The sequence below is a fragment of the Pinus tabuliformis genome, chromosome 7 (genome assembly GCF_031772625.1).
Source record: "Pinus tabuliformis cultivar Carrire ecotype Pingquan chromosome 7, CPIR1, whole genome shotgun sequence".
Lineage (NCBI taxonomy): Eukaryota > Viridiplantae > Streptophyta > Pinopsida > Pinales > Pinaceae > Pinus > Pinus tabuliformis.
The window spans coordinates 958,156,953-958,183,213 of record NC_142293.1 but is presented as its reverse complement, the minus strand read 5'-3'; the positions used below and the strand labels follow the sequence as shown (position 1 = coordinate 958,183,213).

The window sequence follows — 26,261 nt, the reverse complement described above, 5'->3', positions numbered from 1 at the left end:
ATAAACTTTGATGTGCCACATATGGAGAGGGATGTGCCACATATAGAGAGGTAATTTCTAAAGACACGTAAATGGGCATGATCATATTCACCTAGCAAAAAGAATCTTACAGATATATACATCATTGGTCACCATTAGGTGTAAACTTCAATCTGCACATTATCTCAACAATTGGGCTACATATCATTGAAGAATATTGTATGTGCTTGAAATAAAATTTAACAAGCCCGAGCAAATTATAAAGTACATGCTTAAAATAAAAGTAAATGTTAACTAGAAATCACCTACAGAATCATATTTTGGCTGAGTGTTGTTTATCTCAAAAAAGGGTAGAAAAATAACATACATTTAGTCTTCGGGAATCTTTAGGCCACCTTTTTGGACTTTCATGTATACATCTGCCAAATATCTCTGGTTCCAGACTTGATGAATCCTCATTTATTTATGAATTTGACACCTTTACCTGCCATTTGGACCATGTACACATTTAACAACAAAGTTAATTTTCTTCACATCCTTACATTATCATAAAGCCCCCAAATTTAGCACAGAGGAACTGACATATGATGTTATCATTGTTAACCAAGATTTAAGCATGAGATATACATCTCCAAATCGGTAACAAAGTACCAGCAACACTCTTCCTTGAACATCCCCTTCACAATACCGGTGCCATAGTTTTCGGTATGTTGATTCCAAACCATGAACAAAGTTATGTCCATCAGAAAGCTTGGACTTCAGCATCCATTCCCAAAGACACATCCTCAGAGATGAGAGCAAAGGAATGTTAGAAGCTACCTCCAATGCCTTGCTGCCATACTCATCTTCAGTTTGAGAAATTAAATTTGTCAAACCTGCAAAAACACAGGTGAAGCTTGCAGTTAAAACTTCCATGCTATTTCACAAATAATCAGCAGACTCGTGCAATTTATTAGTTCTGCAAAAAAACACAAACAAGCGAAGGACAAGTAGTAGTTTCTACATACAAACTTACAAAAATGGAACATGAAAAACATCCACTTATAGCAACTAAATTAAACAACAGAATCTAGTAAAACAGATTACACTGGACAACACTTCTGAGGTTTGTTTCTAACAGTAGATACCCATGCTCAATGCTATATTTTGATTGTAAAGCAAGGATTCTCTTATAAGTCTGCTACAGTATCGGTCTTTACACGACTCTTCTCTTATAAGTGTTTGTTCGGTTAAAAGAACAAAATATTTAGTCTCTAGATATTTGGATTTTAATTTTAGAAAGTCTTCCATGGCAAATGAAACTTTGATACTTGATCTAGCATGCACACGCCTTTTGTTATGGTTCATAGAATGTTGTTAAATTAGGTGGAATATCCTAGAAATGCAGGGGTATTGCGTGGGTGTATTCTTTACTTTTAAAAACCATGATGTGAAAGTTGTAGTGTGTTTCAGATTTTTCTAGTAGAATCTGAATTATTCGATGACATTTTCTTGCCGATATGTTAAAAGAAAAACATTCTTTATTTAGATGTTTGGAAAGTGCAGATGATTTTCCTAAACCTGGATATGGACAGAAGACTACTACAAGCTATAGTGACAAAGATTTCAATGTTTCTCCATCAAGGATTAAACTTGGAAGGCCTCTCTCTCCCTTGTCAAGTATGGGAGTTGGAAAACATTCCTCTCTGGTCTCTAGGTTAAGAGGTGGAAGGGTTTCCTCTCTACCAAGAGTTGGAATTGGAAGGGATCCTTCTCCTTCAAGTGTTGGAGGAAGGAGTGCTCCTCTGGCATCATCAAGAATCGGAGTTGGAAGGAATCCTTCTCCATCAAGGATTGTTGGAAGGCTGAATGACAGGAATGTAGAGCAAGATAGGGGGTGGGAAAGGCCTTGGGGTGGGAAAGGTGATGGAGATCACCTTAGGCAACTTGATACTGCTACTATGAGTGTAGTATATGGTTCGAGGAATGGCTATGATTTGAGGCATCAACTAATGCATGGTGCTCTAATTGATGCCTATGGAAATTACAGGGTCCAAAGATCCTCATGTGGACTACTTTCACATGTACATCCACCTCAGGAAATCGATATAATAAGCAGTAGAATGGTGTCTAGAAACTAGTGAAATTCAGAGGAAGAAGGATACTTGTGGGAGGATATGAGACCAATATTGGAGAATCATGGTAGAGGAAGTGATAACTCAAGGAAAGATAATTATTTTTCAGGTGACCTAAAGAAGTGAGGTATAGAGATAGAGAAAATAATGGGTCTGTAACCTACTCTTCCTAATAGTGATTAGCATACGCATGGACCTTTGTCTCATATGGATAGACCTATGATGAGTTAGAAGGAGAGATGACCTCCTAGAAGGGTAGCCTTCTTTTCTCCTTGTTGTCTTTTTTTATCTAATTAATTCGATGGCAAATTATTCCCAATTCCTTTGCTTTTTTAGTGATTTCCTTAGCATGTAAAGATGAAGGATGTTTGGCAGAATGATATTTTTCTTAATGTAGGAGTCTGAAGAGCACTAACCATCTTCTCTTCTGCAATCAGGTATTTTGTCTTAAAATATCATAGATACTTCCACTGAGACATCATCTTTGCTGCAAAGTAGTCAAGTTGCATTAGGACATAGACATGTAATGGGTCGGCCTCCTCACTTGAAACATTAAAATCATAACACAAATTCACAATCAAGGTTGAGAACACTTCAATTTTATGTTCCTAGCCACAACAATTCCAGTTCTGGCTTGGCATATTCATTAAATTTAACTCATTTTGTTGGTCACCCTATGGCTTCAGTGAATGACTCTAGGTTAATAGGTACATAAATACCATTAGGAATGTTACCAAAATCTCGGGAAAATTCTGGATCTTCCATTGGCTCTGATCCATGCCATGGATTTTTTATAGCCATCTACTAAGCCTCTTACCACATAAGCTTCCATTGGCTCTGATCCATGCCATGGATTTTTTATAGCCATCTACTAAGCCTCTTACCACATAAGCTTCATTTGGATCCCCTGATGAGGGCAATAGTGTCCACTTGAAATGTTGGGACATTTCTACATTCTAACACAATTCATATGCATAGAGTATAACACAATTAAGGCTAGCAGTGAAAATATACATACTAAAATCATACTACTTTGTCACTAGATTTGATTGGCAAATCCTCAGACAATGTGTATGACAAGTCACATAGGCTTGGAAGGGCAATGTTTGATGATTCCCCTGAGTCCTTGTTTGGGTTTGAGAAGGATGGTGTGATGCCTACACAGGATAGTCTGTTCAGGTTTTTTTTATCTGAATGTTTTGGATGAATCTTTGTTTGACACTAACAATTCAAATGATCTTCATGACCAAATGCCAATGTAAAAGAACTAAGCTGCAACCGCTGCAGAGGCAAATATCCCTAGTTAAGGTGGGATTATAACTTTTATAAAGGTTGCAACCATGCTGGTTACACGCTCTAGTTATTGGATTTTAAAGAAAGCGGATTTTTGTTCCTTTTTCAGTGCCTGGAAAAGCATTCCAAAGTGTATCAATTTTTGGATCTATGTAAGCTCAATTTTGTATTATTTCTATATTCATTAATCTAAGTTTTGTTAAAGGATTCACTTCAGGTTTTTTAAGTTTCTATCAATAGTCCAAAGATAATTCTACCATAAATACAAGAAACGTGGTTGGTTTGCCCAAATCTCTTGGTTTTAATGCCAAAGACAATGTTGAATCTCCGTTTAAAATTTAAATGCTAAAGGCAATGCAATGTGAAGATATCTAATAAGGAAATTGGGTTGACAATGAAAAGATAGATCTGGAATAAGCATCATATAGAATTAATGCAAATATTTTGGTTTAATTGTTAAAGACAATGTAATGTTAAGGGATTTGTGTCTATATATAATCTAATAAGGAAACTTAGTTGATAATGAAAACAATATATATATAGAATGACCAGCATGCAGAGACAACAATGGTGCTTTTCATCATAAGGAATCCAATAAAAATTCTAGAATTAGTGCTTTGCATCATAAGGAATCTTGTAGAAATTCTAGGCTACAGTTATATGGACAGAGTCCAGACGGAAAGACTCACCAGCTGTTTTTGACTATGTAATTACCAGCTCTTTATATAGCTGGGGCTATCTAATTACCACTGTAGTTTGACTTGCCTGAAACTCAGCAAAAGTATGGAAACCAAATTATATCAGATATAATATATTCAAATTCTTTCAAAACAGTGGGAGACATTAAATTTGGCAAGGTTTCGAGTTTTTTCAAGCGGTATACTTATTGGCAAGGTTTCTACTTTTTTTAAGTAGACATATTTTTAAACTGAAGGGGGAAGGACCAGCATCGTAAGTAATCCAGTAGAAATTCTAGGTTACTGTTATATGGACAGAATCCAGATAGAAAGACTCACTAGCTGTCTTTGACTATGTAATTACTAGCTCTTTATATAGTTGAGGCTATCTAATTACCACTGTAGTTTGACAGTCCATCTCTGTGTGTGTGAAAGGTTACATTAAATTTTCTCTCAAGACAGCAATCCCCATTTCCTTTTGTTACAATATATAGCATTGACATTACCCTCTGAAGTTGGAGTAGGGAAAGTTTCTCCACCTAATTTGTTATGTCCTTTTCTGGAATCTCAAGAGTCAAGCATGTGTTGTTTTAACAATTCCTTACAAAATAATAAATGGCAACCTCTGGTTTCTCCCTTTGTAAATTTTTGCATTCTGTAGTCTATGTTTGATCATTGTTTGTTCATTCTTCGTTGGTATTTGAAATGTTCTTGATAATGTATCTGAGGCTTCCCAAGACAATAATTCCTCCATGGTTTTTTATAGATGCTTCAAAGAACTTCGTTGACAAATCCAAAATCTCAGACTATGAAGATGGAAATGTTATCATCTCAATGGTTGTCAGCTTTGGTATGCTTCAAATTCATCTATATTCTTATTCGAGCTTTCACATAAGATGGAGAGTCATTGACATCAAGATGACTAGCATTTCTTATTTTTACAGAGCATGGAAGATCCTACACTTTTAAGGCAATATAGCACTTTGTCTACTCCAACTCTAGAGCAATTACCGATATCGATGGACTATCAGCCCCATGAGAATTTGACCAGGGTGGATCCTTTCAGTCATTCAACCCCATGGAGAATATCAAAATTCCCTCAACAGCATGCCCAGAATATAATTCGGGTGTCAGGTTTTCGGAAGTTCTAACAGGTTACGAGAGGCCTGTGAAAATTCCAAAGGTTAATAATTGGGATTCAACTTCATCTCAATTGCCATTCTCCTCTGTCTACTTGCAAAATTCTGTGCAGAACGTTCAAGTTCAGCAACAACACTGCTTACCCCAGCAGCTTGAAAGTTATATTACGAGTCTCCCACAAGTGAAAGATGACATATATGAAACAGCGGCACCAAGAACCCCCACTATGTAGGGAGAGATCATGGTTTCCAAGGGATCTGCTGGACAGAAGAGTTGTATTTCTCATTCTGGCATTAACCATGGTCTAGATACATTTAATTTGTCTGCAGGAGGAGAATTGTTTTCAACACAATGTTTTTTCATGGGAAATAATTTCCTAGATGCGAATATATCTACTTCAATAATGAATCCTCCAGTGCCAGCAAAGACATCAGGTCATAGTCAGGATCACATTATGAATGAACGAAAAAGACGCGAGAGATTGACCCAGATATTCATAGCTCTTTCGGCTCTTATCCCTGGGTTAAAGAAGGTAATCCTATTGAGATGCACATTGAATAATTTTGTGTCTGAAATTCAAGAGCCCATCTGCAATGACTATCATTTGGCACAGAACTGGAATTTTCCATTCTGCAATGACTATCATTCTACACAGACCTGGAAATTTCCATTCTACAATGACTAGAGGAAAATATTAAGCACCATGCACTAGTCAATGATTGGCTCATTGCCTCTGCATCTTGTCTATTGGATGAGAATAAAGTGATATTCAATGGACAGGATGAAAAGGCAGTAAGCCAATCATTAACTAGAGATTGCAAAATAAGAGCACTAAGAAAGCATTATAAGTTGGCTTTCCAATTTGGGTTTCCGGGGTAAACAATGTCTTTGTGTAAGGGCTTCTTTGTGGTTGTGGGGTAATTTCTATGCGTGAAATGCTTCACTTAGCTTTGTTAATGGATTCAATGATGAATGTCTCTATGGTAATGCTAAATACTATGTATGGCTTATTGGTGTTCTTAGCTACAGTTAGTGTGCTACTTGTAGTTGAATTGATGGTTAAAATGAAGAATTTCCAACTATATTTCTGATAGCGTCACTCATAAACTATTTTTCCTATTAACTGACTGAAATACAACAACTATGTAATGATTGTTGTCCATTTCGTGTTGAATTGAGTTCAGCAACAATTAGAATCTTGAGGCTGCAATTTTCAATTTAAGTTTCTAATTATACATATGAAGTACAAAAATTTGGTGATGCTGAAGCCATTAGCAGTTAAACCATTAATTAATCATGATTGAATAAGCTTGAGATTGTACATAGTACATAGATCCACAATTTAGTTACTGTGCTCAGAAATCATTGGAGATCCTGGAGAAACTGACCAGGAGAAAAGCATCGACTAAGGGTCAAGTTTCTTGAAAGAGAAGTTGATATGAACACGAAAATCAACTCAGCAAATGAAGTCTATATGCTTATAAGAAAATTGACTTAGAAAGTGTAGTCGAAAATTGACTTAGCAATTTTATAAGAAAATAGACTCAACAAGTGAAGTCAAAATGCTTATGAGGAAATTGACTTAGCAAGGTGAACTCAATTTTATAAGGACATAAATGGACTCAACAATATGAATTTCGAAAGTGAAATCAACTCAACAGAGAGATTGAAGCAATTTCCCGAGCCTTTCTCTCATGTCTCCAAGAGAAGTTGTAAGGGCTAAAACAACCATGATTTCACTAGCTACATATATATCAAAACTAGTTTGTCTCACCATTCCTTTCTCATATGGTCCTTGACCAACTGTAATTTTCCTTAAGAAACAATCATTGACATCTATAACTCTTCTCCAAGTAATGGATTCCGGATCTATGTCAAACCTAGCAAATTTGTTTACATCTTCGGGAGTGAGATCATCAGGATAATCCTTATGAATGTCCAATTTCTCTAGATGTTTCTTCATGATTTTTGCAAAAGTTTGTTTTCCTTCTTTGTTTATGGGGCATAGCGTGTATCGATATAAGCTACAAGAAGATTGTTTGCAGCTATAATAGCATGAATATCTCCTGTCAAGTGGAAGTTGAATTCATCCATTGGAATTACTTGACTGTATCCCCCTCTGCAGCTCTTCCTTTTATTCCAAAGGTTGGTCCTTGACTCAATTGACAGAGGCATGTCACAACCTGCATCAAATAAGGTCAGTGTTTTCACTGCATACCATATCAAAGAGACAGACTAAGTAGAGGAGAAAGACTCATTTGTAACCAAGAGATTACCCAGACAATGCTTGGAAGTTGGTGCACATCCAGTGGCAGTAACTCTGTCCAAGAAGATGGGGAGTCTGTGCCATTGAATGTGCACCCAGTCCAGTCCTGTCAAGTCCAGTTTTTCTCTTTCAATGAATTACACATGCACAAGCAATTGAATTTTGATAATGACCATTGACCAACCTACAGAATTGGCCCTGGAAACAAGATATGACAACTTTGTCCTCTTCAGTCCTCCTTGGACTGAGGAATGCAATGCAATGATAAAATGAATCGAAAACATTTCTCAAAAGCAAGGCCATCAATACAATAGCTCGAACTTATAAAAAGATGACTCCATGATGTTCTAATGTCAATTCGCTGTTTTCAGTGATTGGTTGCAAGATCTCAATACTTGAAGTCTTGAAGAAATGAAAGCAATCATCAATTAACAGCGAGATCTAAGAATTTAGACTTTTCTGTTTATGTTCTTCCAAATAATTAATCATTGACCCAATGAAAAAACTATTAATTTTGATGCCCTTTAGATATCTTCTTTCAGTTCAGTATACTACTGGGTTTTGCATATCAATAAAATAAATAAAACCACTAAGTAATGTGGAGTGTTCATAGATCAGCCAACCAAAAGCATTCCATTCAATCAATTTGTTCAGCCAAAGACTCTGTGTTAATTTTAGGTATGTTCTATGCTTAGAGCAATTTATTTCGATTTTCACAGTTAGCTCAATATCTTCTCCAGATTAGCAATCACATCAGCATTAAAGTAAACTGCAGATAGAACATAAACATAAATCACAGAAGACAAGCCAAGACAAGAGGACACAAGATGTGGCGCTAGCCAGGGACAAACCTCAATGTGGGGAAACCCTTGATCAATTCTTCTGATATGTTCTTCAATAGTTCAGCAAAGAGAGAGAGAGAGAGAGAGATAGTACATTTACAACAGATATCAACATTTTGACTTATCTAGATAAGAGCATAGATCATCTCTAAGAAGATGATACATGAGATCAGTTGAAGACATGTTGCTTCAACTGATTCTCCAAGGTGACTCCTTCACCTATCATTGTGCTAAATCTCGTCATCATGCTACACCTCACAGTGTTGCACCATGCTGCACCTATCATCACAATGTTGGACCTCATGACCATGTTGTACACATCATACTATTGCACCTTATGTTGCACTGTTGTCCCATGTGCCATTGTTGCACCATGATAGCCACTGCTGTCCTATGTTGCATACTGCTGTCCCACTATTAGTGACATAGCCATTCCATGTTAGCTTGATTTCCCATTGTTTTTATTGCTGTCCCATCATAGTATGTTATTGTCGCATCATAGTATGTTGTTGTCCCATCAATGTCATTGTTGTCCCATCATAGTATGTTGTTGTCCCATCAATGTCATTGTTGTCCCATCATAGTATGTTGTTGTCCCATCAATGTCATTGTTGTCCCATCATAGTATGCTGCTGTCCCAATTGCTATTGCAGCACCATGTCTTGCTGTTGTCCCAATTGCTATTGCAACACCATGTCTTGTTGTTGTCCCAATTATTAGCATTGTTGTCCTGGGCATGTTTGAGTCCTCAAACTCTCATGTTGTCCCTGTTTTGAGGGTCACCTACAGCCCACCTTTTCAGCCGTATTAGGCCTGCATCTAGGGCACCGTAGGTTAGTGTTAGGGCTGCCTTTAGACAATGTTAGGGCCTCTCTTAGACTGTGTCTAGGGCTGCATTTTGGACAGCGTTTAGGGCTGCTCTTAGAATACGTCTAGGGCTGCCTTTTGGACAATGTTAGGGCCTCCCTTAGACTGCGTCTAGGGTTGCCTTTTGGATAGCGTTAGGGCCTCTCTTAGCTGTGATAAGATTCCTCCAAGACTGTGGCTAGGGCATGCTTCCTTGATAGTGTTTTTGACTTCTTCTTTGACAACGGCTAGGGCTAGGGCATGCTTCCTTGACAGCGTTTTTGACTTCTTATTTGACAACGTCTAGGGCTAGGGCATCTCCTCTAGCGCAACTCCCTTAGTCTTCTTTCCTCCAACGTCTAGGGCTTCCACTCCTAGATTTCCCTTCCACTAAAACCCAAGACAAGTGGAGAGAAATCAAGGTAGAAGCGTGTGTGAGAAATGACTCTCAAGTCATCTCCTTTTATACTAAAACGTTGAGCACTTGTGGGGTTTATTTGGTTGTTGGCCGACCTTAACGAATTGTCTTATAACACAAATAAATTCATATCTCCATGAATACTTATCAAAATCGGATGATCTTTAGATCAATCCTACACCTCTCGATGAGAGGGATCCAAGAAAAAACTTCAGCTGCCATAAATAAGATGACCCACACGGAGTTTGTCCCTAGTTGCCAATTTAACACTCCCTCTCAACTATGGAGAACTCCATCCAGTGATCCATATGTCCGACTGTACTATCTCGACCATCAATGCCTTGCACTGCTCTGCTCTGCACTGCTCTGCTCTACTTTGCTCTGCTCTGCTCTTCTCTGTTGAGCTCTTCTCTGCTCTGCTAAACCATGAAGAAGAAGAATAGATTGAGAATGTCTCATACCATTCTCTACTGACCCGAAGTTAGTTTCATATGAGGAGAGTGTGTCATACCACTCTTATTGACCCAAAGTCAGTTTCATTGATCCCAGATCACTATCACAAGAGAGTGTCTCAAACCACTCATACTTATCCCAGATCAATGGAGGTCATCTTAAAATAGGGAGTACGGTAGATACAACGATGCATCCATCGATAGTACTACTATGGTCCCTAACACCATTTCCTTTCTCATTGATCAGATGAGAGGTACTTCCCATGAATCCCAGACTACATGGGTAGGATGCCTCGACAGGAGAACTAATCATCCTATCCACAGGAGAACGAATGATCCTATCCATTGGTCGCCACAGGAGAACTAATCATCCTGGCCCACAAGAGAACTAATCATCCTGCTCATAGTCACCATGGGAGAACTAATCATCCCAGCCCACAAGAGAACTAATCATCATGTTCCATAGTTGCCATGGGAGAACTAATCATCCCGGCCCACAGGAGAACTAATCATCCTGTTCCATAGTTGCCATGAGGTATCACAGGGAAAGGTTGAAACTGTCACCCTATACATAGCGCACCACCAGGGGAGGGTGAGTCACCATGTGGCCTTATGTTGCTCTAGTAAGTACCCCAAGCCCCCACAGCTCCCAGAGCTCAGTGCATGTGACATGTAGGACCCTTATACGAAGGTCTCTCAACGACTCCAAGTCGTTCGGGAAAATCACAGATTTGACCTTTCCCCGGGGCTTTGACAAAGTGTCTGCAACCTGTACATTAGTCTCAATGCGATGGTGCCTCCTCGCTCATTGACTTACCATATCCTAGATAAGGTAGTATTTGATGTCTATCTGTTGGAGCAATCATCGAATACGGGATTCCTCAATAATCGAATCTCCCCCTGGCTGTCACAAAGAATCATAGTGGTATTCATCATGTGTCCAAACAGCTCACTGATGAGCTTCCACAACCAGGGACCTTCACACGAGATCATACTTGCAGCTATGTATTCGGTCTCGTCAGTGCTTATAGCAACCGACTTCTACTTCTTGCTCATTCATGATATCGAAGCAGAATCCAAAGAGAACCAACACTAAGAAGTTCTCTAGCGATCCTCCACACTGCCTGCCTAATAAGCATTCAAATAATCATGCAGCTTCATATTTCCGACAGTGTATCTCAATCCATGAGAGATTGCGCCCTGAAGATATCTCAAAAGATTCTTGGCACCAATCTAGTGAGGCTCAACCAAATATGAGCTCACCATGCTAACTGCAAGGCATATATACGAATGGAAGTTCACCAAGAACATCAATGCAGATGAGTTTATGAAACTCAGAGGCATTTCCCAAATCTAGTCCGACATCACCACCATATTACTTTTGAAAGTTAAGATCCTCGAGGTAGACATGGGCTTGCAGATTACCATTCCATATTTGGAATCCAACTCCCTCTTACTTCTTCAAGTGAGAGGGTCTGCACCTGTCAGAAATAGGTCATTTCTCTGAAGGTGTCGGTATGAAAGGTCTATCATCCTGTTGGCTTATTGGGCCCTAATCCAGGTTCGGAAGAGTTATTAGCCAAACAAATCCCATAGCTACTGGCCCTTTCGGCAACAGCCTGCTGAGCGCGGATTGAGGTCTCACCCGAGGTAGTAGGGGAGGGTGCTGGAACCAGGTTTCCACACCCCAGGGATGTCTTGATGTGGTCTGGAGGGTTTGTGAACCATTCTGTAGCTCCGCGCTACTTTACTTTTGCGTAGATTTGGAACAATGCACTTCTTTAAGAGTTATTATTTATGAGTTTGTTATAGATCATATCTACTTTTTACAGTATTTAAGCAAACATTTAAACTTAAAACCCTATGTGTGCAATTATAAAGAAAGATCTAAACCCATATAACAGATCATGCATAAATTCAGAACATAAGAAACAAACAAATTCGCAAGAAACCCCACAATAATTCAGAAATTCTTATCTTTATTGATCTTATCTTCAATACAACTAGATCCGCCCTGCGCACTCAGCTGCAGGGGTCCGCGCACACAGCTGCAGACTCTACTAGGCCTCTACGCACACAGCTGCAGAGCCTCTATCTCTCTACCAACTCCCTCGACTCAGACTTACAGACGCTCCAAGACTTATTGCCTCATAAACCCATTACATTCCAGATCAATAGAATACTTACCAAAAAACTACTTTCTAACCATAGAGCCTTGCTCTATTTATACATTTCCATGGTCTGTGGACCATGGACAGGCCAACTCATTTTACATTATTTTTGGGTGGACAACCCTTTGACTTGACTCATTACACTTCACGCTCTGCGCATCTCGCAGAGTCTTTACCATACCTTTACCCAAAATTGCAAGCTTTGAGCCCCAAAACTGTTACGCGGGGCCTTTGCTACCTAACAATCCCCCAACACAATCATCATGACTCGTCCCGAGTCACTTGGTTGGTGCGACAATATTTGCACAAAGGTCAATATGAAACTTCTTTGCTTCGCTTGTTCTTGCAGCAAACTCTTCCGCCATCCGTTGTACCTGTTCGATGCAGGCCGCCGACACCTCAATCTTTGTTTCAGCTACTTCACCGGGTGCATATTCTGCCTACATGTGTGCCACCTTGTGCTCGATAGCGGTGGAAACCGTGAATGCCTCATCAAGCCATGGCTAGAGACGTTCTTTAAGCACTTCTTCCTTTTGTCAATCAACATCAACTTGTATCTTCAGGGCCTGGGCCTCCCTCATCTTGGCCAAGCGTTGCGTTATAGCAACCGTCTGCGGGGTTCCTCTGACATTATCATAGGCTTGTTGGAGCTCCCTAGCCTTGGTTTCCAATCACTGTAAGGTTGGATCTTCCTGGAGTGAATTGAGCGTAATAAGCGACTGATCCAACAAGTCAATGCACTCCTTCATGGCACGTGTGATCGTTTCCTGCCCTGATATAATGATGCCTCTGCGCTGCTCGGTGACCTCTAGTGGCGTCGAAGGCTATACCTGTAGTTTCAACTCTGTGATCTATAAGCTAAGATCCAAATGAATCCTCGTGTCCTCCTCCTTTGCTTCACGGAACCCACTAGCCCGCTTGTGGATTCGCATGCCAACAAGCAACTCGGCCACAATCTCTAGCTCAAGGGCACACGAACATGCTTCCCCTACCAGTTACTCCAACTGTTGACTCTGTGCAATGGCTTCGTACCGTTCTAGGCTCAGTTGTTTTATATTAATTTTCTATTCGCTGAGGACCTATTCTGTGCGTCCTTCCTTGGCATGGAGCTCCATCGTTGCGATGTCCTGGAGCTGGTACAAGCTTTCGCACAGGAGGGCAGCCAAATTTAATCCAAGCCCCATAAGCTGGCCCACCACAGCTTTGTCCACTACATTTTCTGATATCAATGCTCCTGTTGGGATCGCGATAGTATGAGCCATTTGGGCCTTTAACAGCTGCTTAGTGGCTAACATACCCGTAACTCCCTGAGTAGCAATGGTTCCCGGCTGCGATGCCCATGTCCCAAGTTCCTATATTTGCGCGCGGAGCGCCCCCAACACAATCTGTTGCTCCGACATGGCCTTGTCTATTGCTTCCTGGGTGACTTCGCGAACTGTGTCCCCTATGTCACCTAGGTCGCCCTCAGTCAATGTGGTCATTCCTCCATCCCATTTAGACGCCTTGGCCTTTTTCCGCGGCTTCATCCGTTCTGTCAGCGGCGACCGTTTTAAGGGTGCCCCCGTGGTGGTTGGTGATGTTCCTTCTGTCCCTGTATCCTCGGTTGTCTCTGTGGGCACCTTCGAACCACTTTCATCCTTTGCTATTGCAGCCCCCTGCTGGTGCCTTGCCTGTCGAACTCTGCGCCACCTCCTGGGCCGCTCGAACTTCCACAGCGTGTTGTTCGTTCTGCTTCTGCTGTGTTGCATGCTTAGCTTCAGCTTTCTGTTTCTGGATGGCAGCCTCATCGCGCCCCACCGCATCTAGTCCGTGCCATTCCGGTGGCCAAGTATCCAATACCGCATCAATAACTTCGTCAATGGCAATGAAAGGAAGTGTAGTCCACGTCTGGTCGGGGTCCTTGCGCGCCCGAATGTAGACAAAGTGCATGTCTGCTTTAAACTTGGCGATGTGCTTCACACTGTCATAGATTTCATTGGACAGCCGGGGTTGCTGGGTGATCCATTATCGGACGTTTGCGTCCATCAGTATCCAAAAAATCTTGATGCCCTGGATTCTTGCAGCATCCTTGGTCGCCCAGAGTGACGCATATTTGGCAGCTTTTGGCCAATCCTGGTCCAAAGAGGGAAATTGGCTATCTTTGGGTAATTCACTGGTAACTAGCATGATGGACAACAACAGCCATGCATAGTGGAAGGTCTTTCCCTCCTCTTGGACCTCCCTACAGTTGGTCAAAAACTCGTCACAGAGGAACTGCACCCAATTGAACCATTCCCCTACTGCACATTTCTCAGCTAGCATGACGACTATCGTTGGAACCTCGTTGCTTCGGAATTTCCACATCACTTTCCCTGCCAGCAACTGGGTAGCAATGCAGACCGCTTTGTCCAAAATACTGTCAATAGTATACCCTTGCTGCCCTTTCTCCAACTTGTATTTCTTTTTCAGGGTTTTTGTCATTGTCACGTCGCCACTCTTATCAATGATATCCCTGGGGTCTCTTCCTTCACAAGGGAGCTGCGAGATCCTATGAATGAGTTCTGCCGTGATGTGGACGGGGTTATCTATCCATAAGTATCCATCATGAACTAGACAGTGCAACTGTCTGATGACAAATATTGTAATAGGGGGCCGGAGAAAGTGGGGAATGGATAGGAGACAGAGCAACCCAGCTTCCTCCACCTTTCGCAACCATTCCTTTGGCTGAAGTGTTGTAACCATCCCCTCCACGCTTTGCTCCATTAGTTTGCTAGTCGCCAAATGGGGAAATTTTTCTATATCTGAAAGGTCCCAGTCTTCAAATTTCATCGTCAAAATACAACCAGTCACCGTGCCTTCAAGTGGAACCCTTTTTGGAAGAGACGGGGTGATGAGTATGTTGTCAACGTCATCTAGATTTATAGGGACCTTAGCCTTCCCTTTGATTGGAGGAACATACTTGGGTCGTTGGATTGGCTAGATATTTGCTTCGCCTTCCTCGTCTGGGTTTATTTCTTTGACATAGGTCAGAGGTCCCTCTTCCTCCTCGTCACTTTCAGTTGTAACATCCTTGGCCTTTTCTTGCACTGTGAGCTTGCTAAATCGTAGATGTCGCGGAAACCTTCTTACTTGGCCAGGTATCTGGGGGTCCTTCTTGGTCCGCGGCGTCCTAGGTGATTTAGGGATTTCGGCTACTTGTGGTGTAGGATTCTGTGGAACGTCCTTGGTGATCATCAACTTGAGGAACGCCTCTCACCATTCCTTTGGCATTGCCTGAAACCACGGGCTTTCTTCCATCGGTGTGTCATCCATCTTGCTCCTCTCGGCTTGAACCCAGGGCATTCTATTCTTCCAATGATTAGGCTTAGTTGTGTGCCCCGTCCCTTGCTTGTTATATACGATTTCAAATTCAAATTCGTTCTTTCACCCTATTCGTGGCTCATTAATGCGATCATAGCAGTTACCCCTTTGCCATAATTGCCCGTTGCTCGCTCCTTGGCATCTTAAATGGGATGTCTTATCATGAACAGTACCTGCAACGGTCACCTTCCATCCTTCCCCCGTGGCAATGCAGCCCATTGTACATGGATTCCTCCTATGCATTTGACTGGCCTTGCGCGCCATGGCCAAATCACGCAGTTTTCCCGTAGCCTGTTTTATAGTCCCACGCCCTCTTTCAACTGCGTGGAGTGCTGAGACTGTGCCTCCTACAGATAGTCAGGTGGCCACACCCTTCGTGTGAGCCTTCGTCTTCCCTGCTAGCTCGGGCTATGGGCACCCTTTGCGTTCCTTTGAGTCTGGTAGCGTATTACGGTCGATGCTCCCTTGTGCCCTAGGGTGCAGTCGCAACCATGATAGCAGGGTCACGGCTTGTGCTAGTAGTGTAGGAGGGCCGGTTAGGTCCGGTTCCCTTAGTGGCTCTTTCACGTGGCCCGTTTGTGTGACTCCGAATTTTATTTTGTCAATTTCTTCATCCAACCTCGCACTTTTCCTCCTTAACCTGATCCCCGCTTCCTCGAACTCGCGAAGTCTCACATTACCACGCCGAATGGCTTCCCACAACTGCTGGATTTCCTCGTCCAAGTTTTCCTGTGCCCTGATTTCAGCGCGTTTATTCACAAGTAGAGTTCTCTGTGCACACCCTGCTTGGTTTAGGATTTTCTTAGCCCAATGAACCCTTGTGATGCGCAGATGTCGTTGGGTCGGTGGTTGCACCTCATACCATTGTGGGCTCCGTTGTAGACGGGTACTCGAACTGCTAGATCGTAGTTGCCTTGGTCGCTGCAGAAGTCCTTTAACCCATAACTGCCTTCTATGTCCGTGCTCACTCCACCTCGTCTTCCTACGCCATACAAGTGTGCATGGTGCTTTTTGCGTCGCACTATGCCACTCCTATTCTATGATTGAAGTACCAGGGTTGACGGACTGCTCCTCATTTGTGGCGTCGTTATCCGTTGGTCGTTGTCTTACTTCAGTGGTTACGTGTCGCAATGATCTAATCATCATATTACAGTTGAGTGTGGTGACTTCCTGCAATCTGTTCTGCCATCTTTCAATCTCCTCATCTGAATCCGATGTGCAAGAACTATTGCGCTCCCATGAGAGTCTTCCGTCCGCTGAGGGATTCACCCGATCTTGGTCTTGCATTGTTATCTGGTAGATGCAATCTAGTTCATCGTCACTGTCTTTTTCGTGCACCGCCTCGGTGTAGCACACTCCTTCAGCTGGGTCCAGTGGAACTATGACACGAAGTGACTTTTTCTCGAATGTCATTTTCCATCTTTTTAAATTGATAACCCCATTCACGTCCGTGGCCCAATCTATTCCTAGCAATGCAGAGTATGGATTACTGTCATCAACAATATCTATTACCTCAAAATCGGTTTGCGTACTTACTCCTTCAATGTCCACTGTCACCCCTTGTAGTCGTCCCATCGGTAGGATCTTTTGCTGGTTGGCCATCCGTAGTTGAATAGGAGACCACTGTAGTGCGGGCCTACCCATACGTTCCCATGTTTTCTTAGGTAATACAGTCCATCTCATATTCATAGATTTGTGTCGTCATCTGCATCTCTCGCCCGGTGCATAGAGCATGTTTCCCTAGTTTCCGAACTATGCGTGGTTCCCCTGATCCCACGCACCTAGTAATCAACTCTTGGAGTCCTTTAACCACCCTATTATCACATAGCAACTTCATACATGTCTCTAAAAGGGTGGTAAGCATAGAGGGATCCATTCCAGCTCAATTGGATCCCTATCACCTGGGGTAGAGACTTCCGTGAAGCTCATCTGAGCTTCTTTAGACATCCCTTTCACCTGTTCTATTTCCAAGTCAGGTTCCTTTGTCAGAGCACCGCGACCCCTCTCGTCTTCTCCAGGTTATTTCCTCGCATCCCCTCTGGTGGTTGCACTGCTCCTTAATACAATGTTTACGCTGGGGTCCTCGTCGTGGGTTCTGACCTCATCATTTGGACATTTTGAGTCGGAGTGGGCTGCAATACCCCCTTTTCATGCATCTAGACAATAAGCGTTGGACATTCTACTATTTCATGGTCAAATTGCTCCTAGTATGGACAAGATATTCTCGTTGGATTCGTACAGTTGCGAGCATAGTGCCCTGGTCCTCCGCAATTATAACAAATCAGCTGTCCGCGTCCTAGGCTGGGCCCCATTCCTCTTCCCCATCCACGTCCTTGAAATCCCCCCATAGCCCAACGGTTGGGTCGAAACCTCGCGCTTCAGTCTACACTCGATAGGCTAGGGTTGTTTCCATCATTAAATTGTAACTTCGACACGTTCGCTCGTCGTGACCCACTGATCTACAAAAGTCGCAATACAGCTGCTGCGGGGTCTCGGTATACTTCTGCAACAGGTGGCAATTGTCTATTGCGTGCTTCCTCCCCACTTGACAAAATGCGCACCAGAGCGCGGGTGCCGCACTTGGCCCTGCTTGTACCTCCAGCTTTAATGGCATCAGACCCCTCCCATTAGATAGTTCATGAAGATGGGGCAGTGGTCCTTGTCGTGTCCTTGACTCTTGTACTTAATGCACCCGCCCTCTGTATGTGCCTCCGGTTGGAGCACCCTTTCTTGCTTCAAGCTTTGCATTTCTAAGCACAGGTTTTGTAGTTGCGCGTGGATTTGTTGAACTCCCAACCCCGTATCCTATATTGGAGTTTTGCAACCTCATTGTTGTCTCTAATGGTTCGGCTTGGGTTGAGATCTTTTGCTGTGATAGCGTCGTCCTCAGGTGTGGTGTCAAAGATGCTACAAACCACGCGCAATGCTGCACATCCATCAATGTCATGTTAGCCTCGCAGATTGTGCTTTTCAATCTCTGATCCAGATCCCACGGGGTTTCACCAGGTAACATTGCGATCTCCTTGAACCCAATGACCGACTGTGTCTCCGATTTTGGCCGACTAAATTCTCTGGTCAACTCGTTCTAGATCGCCACTATTCCCGCATTCAGATGATCGCTTCAGTATTTTATATACCATGTCAACATGCAGTCCTGCAACATGCTAACCAGAGTAGCCTTTTTGATGTTATCATCCATTATGCCTTGGGCTTCCCATATAGCCTTTACCACAAACCAGAACTGACCTGGTTCCTCGTTTCCTATGCCTTTAAATACCGGCAACTTGACTGCACTTGCCATCGCAACCTTCGGTGGTGGCGGAGGTGGGGTCGGCGAAGATGGATTCGATGTAGGAGAAGTAGGTGATGGCATGGACGGTGGTGGTATTAGCGGGATGCACTACCCAATCAACTGGACTGTGATTCTCGGAGAGAACCCTGTGAGTTCTTCCTCACTTTCTCATGAAATAGAAATCAAAGGACTGTTCTCTAATCCTTCGGTTCCTCGGTAGCCTCTTCTACTCTGCGTTATGCCAGACATCAATAAACGTGCATAATTCATTTTTCACATAACAACATTTTAATCCAAGTATTCAACGATTTGATGTACTTACCCCACGGTCCTTGGAGAAAACGCCTTTCTGTTTCACTATAGTTCACAGTTGTGTCTATCGCGAACTCAGTGATGAACCCTCCTATTATTTGATCCAACCAGTGATCTACTGCGCGTGCGATTTTGTCTTTAGATGCTTCTAGCCTGCGCACCAATTCTGGAGTCCACATAATGGGTTGATCTAGTCTGCACCTTCCCATGCTGTCAACTAGCCTCGGGATCCACTCATACAACTCTGTCGAGAATGACGCAAAGAAGATCTCATGGATATCTATGTATATGCAACGATCCAACCACCTTTCTTCTAATATCCGCGGATTTCTGTTTTCCTGAACCACGAACTCGTGAAGCTTCTGGTCCAACCAATCTTCAAGCTCTTTCTTTGTAGGGTTCCAATGTTTCAACATCAGACATCCCTTAGGCAGATCCTAGCCCTGGCAATGGAACCATTTGTTGGCTTATTGGGCCCTGACCTAGGTTCGGAAGAGTTATTAGCCAAACAAATCCCACAACTACCGGCCCTTTCGGCAACAGCCCGCGGAGTGAGGATTGAGGTCTCACCCAAGGTAGCAAGGGAGGGTGTTGGAACCAGGTTTCCACACCCCAGGGATGTCTTGATGTGATTTGGAGGGTTTGCGAACCGTTCTACAAGTCCACTACTTTACTTTCGCGTAGATCCGGAACAAGGCACTTCTTTAAGAGTTATTATTTATGAGTTTGTTATAGATCAGATCTATATTTTACAGTCTTTAAGCAAACATTTAAACTTAAAACCATTTGCATGCAATTATAAAGAAATATCTAAACCCATATAACAAATCATGCATAAATTCAGAACATAAGCAACAGACAGATTTGCAAGAAACCACACAATGATTCAGAAATTCTTATCTTTATTGATCTTCTCTTCAATACAACTAGATCCGCCCTGCACACTCAGCTGCAGGGGTCGGTGCACACAGCTGCAGACTTTACCAGGCCTCTGCGCACATAGCTGTAGAGCCTTTATCTCTCTACCAACTCCCTCGACTCAGACTTACAGACGCTCCAAGACTTCTTGCCTCATAAACCCATTACATTCCAAATCAAAAGAATACCTATCAAAAAACTACTTTCTAACCATAGGGCCTTGCTCTATTTATACATTTCCATGGTCTGCAGGCCGACTCATTTTACATTATTTTTGGGTGGACAACCCTTTGACTTGAATCATTACACTTCACACTCCGCGCATCTCGTGGAGTCTTTACCATACCTTTACCCAAAATTGCGGGCTTTGAGCCCCAAAACGTTACACGGGGTCTTCGCTACCCAACACATCCACAACCTTCAAATAATGGTTTGGATCGGCTTCACTTTTAGTGAATCTCAGCTTCATCAGACAGCTATCAATCCTCTCATATTAGGCCCCCGGGTGTTTTGCTTCAAGCCATAGAGGGCTTTCTTCCACCTGCATACATGAGATTCCTAATCATGAATCTCAAACCCCTCGGGTTGTTCCAAATCTGTGGACCTGCTACATGAGGGGAATGATCCCCTTGTAAGATTTTCATTTGATACATCTCGGACATGTACCTTCATTCTCTTCTTGAATTTAGGCATCCCTTTCACCATTTGGCTCACATAGGGTAGGGTCCCATAATAAGTAGACCTCCAGTGCTATAGATGAGATATGTCAATTGACATGATCCCCAATGGACCATCCTACAACTTGATACAAATTGCTAACCCTGAACCCATGAGAGAAAATATCTTTGAAAATTTCATTTTCAAACACGTACCTTTCCATCGATGCATGCCACCCTATAGCCTTTGACTTCCATTGTCGAAATGGACACCAGGTTCTTCTTGCAATCAAGTACATAAAATAGATTTTGTAAATGAATCGAGTTACCCTCATTCAATTGAGGGGTAACATTTCCTACACCCTTTCTAGGATAGGTGGCATCGGCTCCAAGTATAATCCCACGATTGTTTCCATCTCTACCAAATTAGAGAGAGCACCCTTCTATATGATGAAATGCCTTGAAGCACTATAATTGTTAAGCCAGATTCCCAAAGAATCTAAAGGAGGGGCCAATACAAGATAGCACTTTTTTATCTTATCAGATACAACATTTGATTCTTCATACCTAGGATTCCTTGCTTTCTCTAAAGAGTCGGTCGTTTCCTTGATGACCTACATTACCTGTCATTCCTCTGACCATTGAAGATATGCCTAGAATGATTGTTATCATCATCAAGTGCCATTCGGACACTCCTTCACATAATGGCTGAACTAGTTATTTGCCTTTCCTTCCACCCTGAGATCCGGTCTTCCCAATGAAGTGATGTTTAGGTAGGCCATATTCCGCTGCGCCATTCTGATAATATTCTCTGCTTCGATTTCACCCTCGATGAATTTGAAGAGGGATAAGGAACCCATTGATCCTTTTGTCCATTCCTGACTGTCTTTGGTGATTGCTCTTTCACTCTAGCTTGGGCATTGTCTTCACCTCAGCTCTGATACCATGTTAATTTTAGGTATGTTCTATGCTTACAACAATTTATTTCAATTTTCACAGTTAGCTCAATATCTTCTCCAGATTAGCAATCACATCAACATTAAAGTAAACTGTAGATAGAACATAAACATAAATTGCAGAAGACAAGCCAAGACAAGAGGACACAAGATGTGGCGCTAGCCAGGGACAAACCCCAATGTGGGGAAACCCTTGATCAATTCTTCTTAGATGTTCTTCAATCGTTCAGTAGAGAGAGAGAGAGAGAGATAGTACATTTACAACAGATATCAACATTTTGACTTATCTAGATAAGAGCATAGATCATCTCTAAGAAGATGATACATGAGATCAGTTGAAGACATGCTGCTTCAATTGATTCTCCAAGGTGACTCCTTCACCTATCATTGTGCTACATCTCATCATCATGATGCACCTCAGAGTGTTGCACCATGATGCCCCCATCATCACAATGCTGGACCTCATGACCATGGATTAAATCTTATCTTGTGTCTTTTAAATTAAAAAAATTATGTGTCTTTTAAATTAAAAAAATTCTGAGAGTTAGCTTAAGTGGTCATGAGCTAGATGTGAGGCCTATTATCTTTCTCTCAAATTTAAGGACATCACAAATTCAACTTTTTTTATCCCTTCAGGATTAGGCTATATAATTAAGATTAACAATTTACCCCATTTAACATTCATGAATAAGGGAGAAGTTACCTTTTAATCCCTTCAAGGTTAAGCTATGTATTTAAAACTAACAATTTACCCCATTTAACATCCATGGATCATGGAGAAGTTCCCTTTTGATCCCTTCAATATTAGGCTTTGTAATTAAGACTAACATTTTACCACATTTAACGTCCATGGATTATGGAGAAGTTTCTGGAAGGTTTTCTCTAGATTTACATGGAAAAAAAAGTTATATTTTTTATCATAAAAAATAATAAACAATACTATCTTTGAGGTTTAGATATTTTTTTCCCAATTGGATCTAGTTTGGTGGTTATGGAGGAGAAATGTGTCATCCCTGGTGGATTCAAATCCCAATGGTTTACTCTCCATGAATTATGGTGACATACTAAAAATGGCTAATTAGTTACAATTTTACTATTGTGACAATGCTCTAGACCAAGTTATCTCTTAATGGGCTTGATTTGATTATTTCCCCAAATATTGGTGCCAGACTTGAGTCAACTTAGCCCTGGATGAGTTTGGTAAAGAGGAATTAAAAGACCGATATAGTGGCAGTGGGGGAAATACCTCAACTCTAACACAAAACAAAGGGGAGCTAGACTTATAACCTAAAAATATATAATTTCAAGTTTCAACCATTTTACCATAACAGAGCACCAACGGTATCAAGAGAAAAGTGGCTCACTTGCATAAATTGGTTTTCGCCGATCTTTTTTTCCATCTCATTGGATATCAAAACGAAATGTTTGTGATGATAATATGGTAATGTTTCCAAGTTTGAGAAATAAATAGTAAGAACCAAACCTGAGCTGAGAAATACGATAACCAAAATGTGTTGTGGATTGTCAATCCATCGTCGTGACTCTCTTGGTCTAAATTGTTGTACAATTTATCTATCCACATAGTAGAATCACCTTCCGTACCTGATACTCAATTCCAATATGGGCCAAAGCAATGATTGAGAGCTCTCCTTCCTTGAAGAGATCCCATATCCCCTATTTGATATCTTCACAGAATTTATTAACGAAGTCACTGTTGTGGTGGAGAAAATTTGTTCTACCTAAAGGCCTCAGAGTCCAACAGGCTATAAGGAAATTTTGTACAAGGAATGCTTTTGCCAGTCTAAGTGATGAATTGTGTAGGGACCCAAAAGCGGCAGAAACTAATGTAGGCATGGATTTCGGAGGGTTCATATAGTATGTCTTTGCATAACTACAAATGGGTATCACTGGTGTAATGTCTCTCAAGAATGTTATATGAAGGTGGCAAGAAAGAATTTGATCATGTGTAAAAATTGTGGAGGTTTTGGGGTTTTTTGAAAGAGTCCATGCATCGTCTCGGTCATTGCATTCTACACCCTTCAAAAACAACACGTTTTGATGGAAAATATTATGTCGTGAGATGGTTTCAGGCAAGATGTAAGTAGTTGGACGAGCCCTAGATTTAAGTGGAACCAGTGCTTCCCATAATTCCACTGTCTGAGATCTGATGATGCTTTAAAATCATTTACCGCTCTTTTTGTTGCAAAATCTTTTAAAATTTTCCTCTCTTTTTTGTTGCAAAATCTTTTAAAATCAATTACCATTAAATGTGTTGCAAAAGCATTTGGAATTGCAGTTGGGTTTTATATGTGGAGTAAACAGACTGGAAGAACCTTGTACGAAGTGACCAACGAATGGTTTCCATGTGTTAATTATGATAACATGGAACGACGAAAAGTGAGCAAGGAGATTGGCCGGGTTGAACAATGTTTGCTCTGCCAATTCTATAGAGAAAATTCCTTTAAGGCATAATTATTATATATATACTATTTAAAATAAAAAAAATTAAATACGATAATAATATTTAAAAATATATATACACATAGTATTAATTTAAGGTTTTAATAAGAGTTTCTAGACAAAGAAGCCTAGCTCCAGCAAAACTACCACAAGGCTTGTCTAGCAGAAGAAGAGTACTAGAGACTTAAGTCAAGCAGTCTATGGCTTAAAGCAGGGGACAGGAACTCTTCCTTCTTCCATAAACAGCTCATGCAAGGAAATGTACCAATTCCATTTCCGAAATCAAAGATGGCACTATTACTCACAAAGACAATGCAAGCATCAAAAAAGTTGCCTCCCTTCACTTTAAAAGCCTGTATAGTGAAGATAAAAATCTTGACCAAAGCTCTGATATGATTGAGGTGGTTCCCTCCTTGATTACTATTGAAATGAATCACCTTCTTGAAGCTAAAGTCACTAAGAATGAAGTCAAGGATGCCCTCTTCGCCATGAACCCAGACAAAGCCCCTAGACTGGATGGATTTACAGCCAGATTCCTCCAATCTTGCTAACAGATTGTGGAAAAATACCTATAAAAAATGGTTATTAAGTCCCAAGCTTGCCATAAAATCGGAGGCAGCACAAACTCTGCTTTTCTTGCTCTCATCCCCAAAGAGAAAGGATCCAACACCTTCAACAGGTTTCATCCGATATCGCTATGTAATATTGGTTACAAACTGATTACTAAAGTCATTTCTAATAGACTTAAGCTCATCCTCCCCAAAGTCATTCCGGAAAGCCAAGGAGGATTCATTCAAGGGAGATAGATAGTGGACAACTACATGTTGGTCCAAGAGGAAATCCACTCAAGTATGAGTCGTAAGGAACAAGGTATGGTTATCAAGCTTGATTTAGAAAATGCTTTTGATAGAATCAAGCATAGTTTTCTACTAAAAGTCTTACACAAATTTGGATTTGGGGAGAATTTTATAAATTGGATTCGGGCCTGCATTTCGGAGCCTTGGATCGCTCCATTAGTAAACGACAGAGCTGCTGACTTTTTCAAAGCCACGAGAGGGCTTAGGCAGGGGTTCCCTCTCTCACCCCTTCTTTTTGTTCTTCAAGCCTCTGTCCTCAGCTTCTATTTAGACAAAAAAATATGATGGACCAGGAAATTGTTGGGCTTTGTATAGCAAGAGGTGTTAAAACCATCAATCATGCCCTCTTTGCGGATGACACCTTGTTATTGGGAGCTGCCTCTATGCTTATAGCCTCCAGATTTAAAGGAGTCTTGGACGAGTTTTGTTTGATTTCGGGAAGTAGTTTAAACAATGGCAAATGCCATATCTATTCCTGGAACACCACTTCCAGCATGCTCAATTCCATTTCTAAAACCTTTGATTTTGTAGCCTCCTCAAACTGGACTTCCTTCAAGTATCTGGGCCTTCTTGTATTTCTTAAAAGGGCCTTCAACAGAGATTCGCTTCCCCAACTGGAGAAATTCAAGAACAAGCTGCTTGCCTGGGGCTTTTCCTGGCTCACCATTGCTGGTAAGTATGTTCTTATTAAATTAGTCCTTAACAGTCTTCCCTTATTTCAGTTTTCTGTTCTTCTTTCTCCCTCTGGGATTCTTAGAAAAATGGAGGAGACCATTTGGAATTTTTTTTGGAAGGAGGGCAAGCAAAACGAGAAAAATATTCCGCTAGTCAGCTGGGATTACATCTCCAAACTACTCTTGGAAGGAGGCTTGATTTTCAAAAATCTTGGATATCAAAATATCACCATGGGAGCTAAGCTCATTTGGAGAATTATTGCTCCTAACCTTGGCTGGGCACATCTAGCTCTTTGGAAAAAAATACTTTAAGGACAAGCACTCCTGCTATCTAGACCATCCTCTGCTGCTCCTGAATATGCCCTTCTAGAAGATCTGTTCAAAAGCATGTTTGCTTATAAATACTCATGCCTACTGGGTCCCCGACAATGGAAAAAGGATCAACCTTCGGACAGATAGAATTATGAACAATGAGCCGTTGGGAGACTGTCCCTCTCTCCAAGCATTGCACAATTGGATGAATGATGCTAGAATGCATTCCCTATGGGATATCTCAGCCTGGCAGGATTCACGCTGGGCTGGCTAGAAATTGGAAACGC

The 26,261-nt window shown here is 41.6% G+C and overlaps 1 pseudogene; it reads left to right on the top strand.

The window, feature by feature from the left end:
• The first annotated feature begins 4,829 nt into the window (after positions 1-4,829).
• On the top strand, positions 4,830-5,888 carry LOC149250811 (uncharacterized; annotated as a pseudogene).
• Positions 5,889-26,261: the final 20,373 nt, after the last annotated feature.